The 7,748-nt window shown below is 32.8% G+C and overlaps 1 non-coding gene across 1 annotated transcript; it reads left to right on the top strand.

The window, feature by feature from the left end:
- The first annotated feature begins 7,365 nt into the window (after nt 1–7,365).
- On the top strand, nt 7,366–7,468 carry LOC132364186 (U6 spliceosomal RNA). The gene has a single exon (XR_009502739.1). It is a non-coding gene; the product is annotated as a U6 spliceosomal RNA (small nuclear RNA).
- Nucleotides 7,469–7,748: the final 280 nt, after the last annotated feature.

Genomic DNA, 7,748 nt, shown 5'->3' with positions numbered 1-7,748 from the left:
AGTGATTAAAATATGCACCTAACATATATAAAACAATTATTAACAGACATAAAGGGAAAAATTGACAGCAACAAAATAATAGGGCACTTTAACACCACACTTACATAAATGGATGGCTCATCTAGAAAGAAAGTCAACAAGGAAACAGCAGCCTTAAATGAAACATTAGACCACATAGGTTTCATAGAATGTACAGAACATTCCATCCAAATGCTGCAGAATACACTTTCTCAAGTGCACATGGAACTCTCTCAAGGATAGACCATATGCTGGGATTCAAGTCTCACTAAATTTAAGTAGATTTAAATCATATCAACTGTCTTTTCCAACCACAATTGTATGAAACTGGAAATCTACTACAAGAAGAAAGATAGAAAAATCACAAATATGTGGAGACTGAACAACATTCTACTGAACAACTATTGGGTCACCAAAGAAGTTAAAGGAGAAAGAGAAAAAAAAATACCTGAAGACAAATGAAAATGAAAATGGAAAATACAAAATATACGGGATAAAGTAAAAAGGGTGCTAAGAGAGAAGTTTATAGCAATATAGGTCTATCTCAAGACAAGAAAAAGCTCAAATAAACAGTCTATCCTTACATCTAAAGGAACTAGAAAAGGAAGAACAAATGAAGCCCAAAGTTAGAAGAAAGGAAATAATAAAATCAGAGCAGAAATAAATAAAATAGAGACTATAAAGATAAAAGATCAATAAAAATAAGAGCAGGTTCTTTGAAAAGATAAAATTGACACACCATTAGCTAGACTCACTAAGAAAAATACAGAGAAAGCTCAGATAAATAAAATCAAAAATGAAAGAGATGAAATTAAAATAGATATCACAGAAATACAAACGATTATATGAGAATACCAAGAATACCTATACATCAACAAATTGGACAATGTAGAAGAAATGGATAAATTTTTAGAATCATACAACTTTCCAAGACTGAATAATGAAGAAAGAGAAAAAGTGAATACACTGATCACTAATAAGAAGATTGAAAAAGTAATCAAAAACCTCTGAAAAAAATAAGTCTAGGACCAGACAGCTTCATAGGTGAATTCTACCAAATATTCAAAGAAGATATAATACCTACTTTCAAATGTATCCAAAAAATTGAAAAGAAGTTTCTAACTCATTTTACAAGGCCAACATTACCCTGATACTAAAACCACACGAAGACAACACAAAAAATGAAAATTACAGGCCAATATCTCTGATAATGTAGATGGAAAAATCCTCAACAAAATACTAACAAACCAAATACAACAATACATTAGAAGAAACATACATGATCAAGTAAGATTTATTACCGGGATGCATGGATGGTTCAACATTCACAAATCAATCAACATGATATACCACATTAACGAAGTAAAGGATAAAAATCATATGAATATCTCAATAGATGCAGAAAAAGCATTTGATAAGATTCAACACCAATTTATGATAAAAACTCTGAATAAAGTGCATATAAAATACCTCAACATAATAAAGGCTGTATATGACAAACCCACACCTAACATCACACTCAAAAGTAAAAAACTGAAAGCTATCCCTAAAAAGATCAGGAACAAGACAAGGATGACACTCTCACCACTCTTATTCAATACAGTATTGAAAGTTCCAGTCAGAGCAAAAGGAAGGAAGAAAGAAATAAAACTTTTACTATTGAAATTTGTGGGTGACATGATTTTTTATATATATATTAAAAACCGTAAAGACACTATCAAAATACTATTAGAAATAATAAATGAATACAATATAGTTGCAAGGTATAAAATTGATACACAAAAATCTGTTGCATTTTTATATGCTAACAATGAGCTAGCAGAAAGAGAAATTAAGAAAACAATCCCATTTACAATTGCAACAAAAAGAATAAAATACCTAGGAATAAATTTAAGCAAGGAGGCGAAAGAACTATATACTGAAAACTATAAGACATTGTTGAAATAAACTGAAGAAGACACAAAGAAAAGGTAAGAGAGTCCACGTTCATGGATTGGAAGAATTAACATTGTTAAAATGTCCATATTACCTAAAGTAATCTACACATTCAATCCCTATCAAAATTCCAATGACATTTTTCATGGAAATAGAATTAAAAATCCTAAAATTTATATAGAAATAAAAAAGACCCGGTAGCCAAAGCAATCCTGAAAAAAATGTACAAAGCTGGAGTTACCACAATCCCTGATTTCAAACTGTACTACAAAGCTATCAAAACTACACTAAAAAAATAGACTACAAAATAATCAAACGGCATGGTATAGTCAGAAAAATAGACACAGATCAATGGAACAGAATTGAGAACCCAGAAATAAATACACACATATACAAACAATTAATTTATAGCAAAGGAGCAGAGAATATAAATGGGAAAACGACAGACTTCAATAAATGGTGCTGGGAAATCTGAACCGCCTCATGCAAAAGAATAAAACTAGACCACTACCTTATACCATACACAAAAATCAACTCAAGATGTATTAAAGACTTGAATGTAAGACCAGAAACCATATAACTTCTAGAGGAAAACAGAGGCAGTGTGCTCTTTGACATTGGTCTTAGCAGTCTTTCTGAATATGTCTCCTCAGGCAAGGGAAACAAAATCAAAAATAAACAAATAGGACTACATTGAACTAAAAAGCTTCTGCACAGCAAACAATCAACACAATGAAAAGACAACCTACCAAATAAAAGATTATATTTGCAAATCATATATTCAGTAAGGAATTAAAATCCAAAATATATAAAGAACTCATACAACTCAACAACAACAAAATAACCTGATTAAAAATGAGCAGAAAATCTTAACAGACATTTATCCAAAGAAGACATACAAACGCCCAACAGGCATATGAAAAGACATTCGACATCACTAATTATTAGGGAAATGCAAATCACAACCACGATGAACTATCACCTCATGTCTGTTAGAATGGCTATTATCAAAAAAGCAAGAAATGACACATGTTAAGAGAGGGTGTGGAGAAAAGGGAACCCTCCTACATTGTTAGTGGGAATGTAAATTAGTGCAGCCACTATGGAAAAAAAAAGTATGGAGATTCCTCAAGAAATTAAGAATTCAGCTACCATATGATCCAGTTATTCCATTTCAGGCTACCTATTCAAATAATAGGAAAACACTAAGGTGAAAAGATATCCACACGCCTATATTCATCGCAGCACTATTTACAGTAACCAACACATGGAAACCACTTAGGTGTTCATCAGTGGATGAATGGAGAAAGAAGATGTGGCATATACATACAATGGAATACTACTCAGCCATAAAAATAGATGAAATCTTGTCATTTGTGACAACATGGATGGACCATGATGGTATAACGCTAAGTGAAATAAGTCAGAAATGACAAATACCATATGATTTCACTCATGAGTGGAATATTCAACAACACAAAATAAATGAACACACCAAACCAAAGAAAAACAAACACATAGATACAGACAACAGAGTAGTGGTTACCAAAGGCAAAAGGGGGTTTAGGTGAAATGGGTAAAGGGGGGATCAACTGTATAGAGATGAATGAAAACTAAACTTTTGGTGGTGAACGCACTGTAGTATATACAGAAGTCAAAATATAATGGTGGTCACATGAAACTTATATAGTGTTATAAACCAATGTTACCACAATTTAAAAAAAAAAAGAAAGCTGCAGTGACTGGAATATTGGACAAAACTGAGACCGGAACAAAGACTACTACCTAGGATAAAGAAGTTTACTTCAAAAAACAAGGAGATGGATTCATCAGGAAGACCTGATGTGCTAAAAAATTTCAAGTGCACACAAAAGACTTACCACATTCTGCATCATAAAATGTTATAAATTTTTAATTATTCAAGTCATACAAAATATGTTCCATGACCATAATGATATTAATAGATATCAATAAGAGAAAGATCTCTAGAAAATCCCCAAATATTCAGAAACCAAATAACATACTTCTAAATATCCCATGAGTCAAAGAACAAATCTAAATTGAAATTCTCAAGTATTTTGCAGTGAATAACACAGCATATAAAAATTTCCAGGCTATCTCTAAAGCAGTACTTCTGGAAAATCTAAAGCACTAAAGAAGAAATATCTCAAATCAAAGACCTCAGATTTCACCTTAAAACATATGAAAAAGACAAGCATATAAAACCCAAAGTCAGAATCATAAAGGAAATAATAAAAATTAGTGCAGATACCAAAAAAGTAGAAAACAAAAACAATTTTTAAAATCCAATAAAATTAAAACTTGGCTTTTTGAGATCTTGATAAATACATCTATCAAGGTATTGATATAAGATATTGATCAATATTTTATCATGCAGATGATATAAAAAAGAAAGAAGACACAAACTAACAACATCAGGAATGATGGAATAAATAATAGGTTGGGTATTGGGAAAAAAACAGTATCATGAATGATGGGAGACACTACTATAGACACTATAGAATTAAAAGAATAATAAAGAAAGTCACCAAAGGAAAATATTTAATTGGATTACCTCAAATTTAAACATTTTTACAACAGATAATACCATGCAAAGAATGAAGACAACCCACAGAATGGGAGAAAACATTTGAAAAAAATCATGTATCTGACAAGGAACTTACATCTAGCCTATGTTACTTAATGTTGAAAAACCAAACGGTGCTCCTCAGATAAGGATTAAGACAGGATGTCCACGCTCACTATTTCTATTCAACATTGTACTAGAGGTTCTAGGCAGTGCAATCAGGGAAGGAAAAGCAAAGCATAAAGATTAGAAAGGAACATGTAAAAATCTTTATTCACAGCAAAACATGATTGTCTATGTAGGAAATCCAATGAACGCTACAAAAAGCTACTAGAACTAATATATGAGTTTACTAAGGTGCAGGATGAAAGATCAGTACATAAAAACCAATTGTATTTCTCTATTCTGTCAACAAATAATCAGAATTTCAAATTTTTTTAAAATACCATTTACAATGGCATAAAAAGTATGAAATATTATATTTAAGGATAAATCTGACCAAAGATGTAAAAGATCTATACATGAAACACTAAACAATTCAACATAGCACTGGAAGTCCTAGCCAGAGCAATTAGGTAGGAAAAGGAAAAAAAAGGAAACTAAATCGGAAAGAAAGGAATAAAATTTTCTCTACTTGCAGTGGACATGATATTATATATAGAAAATCCCTGGGGCTTCCCTGGTGGCGCAGTGGTTGAGAATCTGCCTGCTAATGCAGGGCACACGGGTTCGAGCCCTGGTCTGGGAGGATCCCACATGCTGCGGAGCAACTGAGCCCGTGAGCCACAACTACTGAGCCTGCGCGTCTGGAGCCTGTGCTCCGCAACAAGAGAGGCCGCGACAGTGAGAGGCCCGCGCACCGCGATGAAGAGTGGCCCCCACTTGCCGCAACTAGAGAAAGCCCTCGCACAGAAACGAAGACCCAACAGAGCAATCAGTCAATCAATAAATCTTTAAAAAAAAAAAGAAAATCCTAAAGATTCCACACAAAAATAACCTGTTAGAACTAGTAAACAAACTCAGTAAAGCTGTAGGATACACAAACAATACACAAAAATCAGTTGTGTTTCTACTCAGCAAATACAAAGTAGTGAATTCCTGTTAAACTATAACATGGATGAATCTTAAAACAATTATACTATGAGAAAAGAAACCAGACAGGAAAGAGCAAATGCTGTATGATTTCATTTACATCAAATTCTTTAAAAATGCAAAACTACATGGACAGAAAACAGATTAATGGGTGCCTTTGGTAGGGGAGATGGAGAAAAGTCCAGAGGAATTACAAAGGGGAATGAGGAAACTTTTGAGAGTGATGAATATTTTCATTAACCTGATTGTGCTGATGGCTTCACTGGTATATACATATGTCCAAATGTCTCAAATTTTACACTTTAAATATGTGTAGTCTATGTCAATTACAACTTAATAGAGAGGTTTTTAAAAATTAAACTAAAAGCAAAGAGAAAAAAGTTCCTATGAAAATTTAACAGGAAATATAATCAACATCTGGGAATAAGCCAGGATTAGATTAAAATGCAATAATAAATTATTTAATTGATGAGAATACTGAAAAGTTTTGGTCATTTACATTTACCTTTAAAGATCACTCTATCAGAAAAATCTGCTTTATCCAATTAGGGCTTCATAAGTCCAACTATATTAACAGAAGACTTATTTTAAAAAAATCAACATCTGATTTTACAATCTAACAACTATAATATTTTACTCTTGGCTTCTGATTTTCAGCATAAATTCACAGTAGTTTGGAAATTCAATTCTAATTGATGTTCTTCATTTTAAGATTTATGAGTATTTTGTATCAGGGAATTCTGAAATATAAGCACTTAACATTTTGTAATACATAATATACTTTAAATAGCATAAGTAATTCAATTTGCATGTTTAAATCCATCATTCAATGTAGAATGAGTATAAACAAATCTCACCTTCTCTGTTATCAGATTTCTGTATTTTATGTTGACTGAGAAATAATTATGTAGTGCATAGGAAAGATTCCCAAAGGTAAAATACAGCCCTCTTACAAACTGCCAGGTATTTGTGTTTTTTTATATGAAACATTGTGGGCTAGAGGCCATAGGGTATATTCAGTGGTATACAAAGTATCTTCTGCCCTCAAATAGTTTGCAATCCAATAGAGGAAATGAAATTAACACATAATAGAAAAATCGGTAGGTGAACAGATAAAAGTAAGTAATGTAATTAAACGGCCAGTGAGTAATCTTCGTAAGTTCAGAGAAGCCAAAGTGGTTTGGGATGGTTTCCATGTGATGATGAGACGGAAGTTTATCACATGATACCATAACTGAATATTTACTTGTCAGATTCCCTGTTATAATGTAAACTCCGTGAAAGCAGAGATTCTGTCTTCTTATGAGCTGAGCACTAAAGACATAGGTGCCTAGTTCAATGCCAGTACACAGCATATACTCAATAAACAGTTGGTGAATAATGTATAAATAAACCTTGAAAGTTTTAAGCATATACGATTTGAATACACTAATAAGACAATTTAATTTTTGGCAGAGCCAACAGCATTAAGCAAAAGCACATGGTTGGAAAAGCAAGAGTGATTCAATGAGACTGGGCATGCCAATGTACCCGGAGGGCAAGATGCATGCACAACAGTCAGAAGATATAGAACTGGAGTGGTTAGTACAACCCCAACTGAGATTGAAGGTAATAACACCAGTTAGGGGGCTGAAAATAATGCACATATGAGCCAAGGAAAACCTAAGCCAGGATATGGACAGTGGAAAAGGAAACTTGTTATAACCCAACATCCACTAGAAAGGAGGAACTCTGCTGGCTTCAGCAGTACATACTCAAATTAGAGTAATACAGAGAAAATTAGGATGGCCTCTCAGCAAGAATGACATGCAAATTCAGGAAGCATTCCATATTTCATAAAAGCAGCATGTGTTGACTGAATTGAGAGGGACCAGAAAAATACATAAAAAGTCAAGAATGACCAAGCCCTTCAACTCTGGGTAACAAGAAACAGAGTGGTGCCTTTTCAACATAGGACGGGGGATTCATTTTGATAGGAAAAATATGAGTTATGTTTTAGTATTAAACTTAGATTTTTGCACATCAAACAAGAAATTTCAAGGAGAAAGTGTAAGATTTTAAAACAGACCACTGAAGAGATCAGAATTAGATAGATTTTCTCACCGAAGACATAAAT

The sequence above is a fragment of the Balaenoptera ricei genome, chromosome 3 (assembly GCF_028023285.1).
Source record: "Balaenoptera ricei isolate mBalRic1 chromosome 3, mBalRic1.hap2, whole genome shotgun sequence".
Lineage (NCBI taxonomy): Eukaryota > Metazoa > Chordata > Mammalia > Artiodactyla > Balaenopteridae > Balaenoptera > Balaenoptera ricei.
The sequence above is the reverse complement of the archived record's forward strand: the minus strand, read 5'-3'. Positions and strand labels throughout refer to the sequence as shown.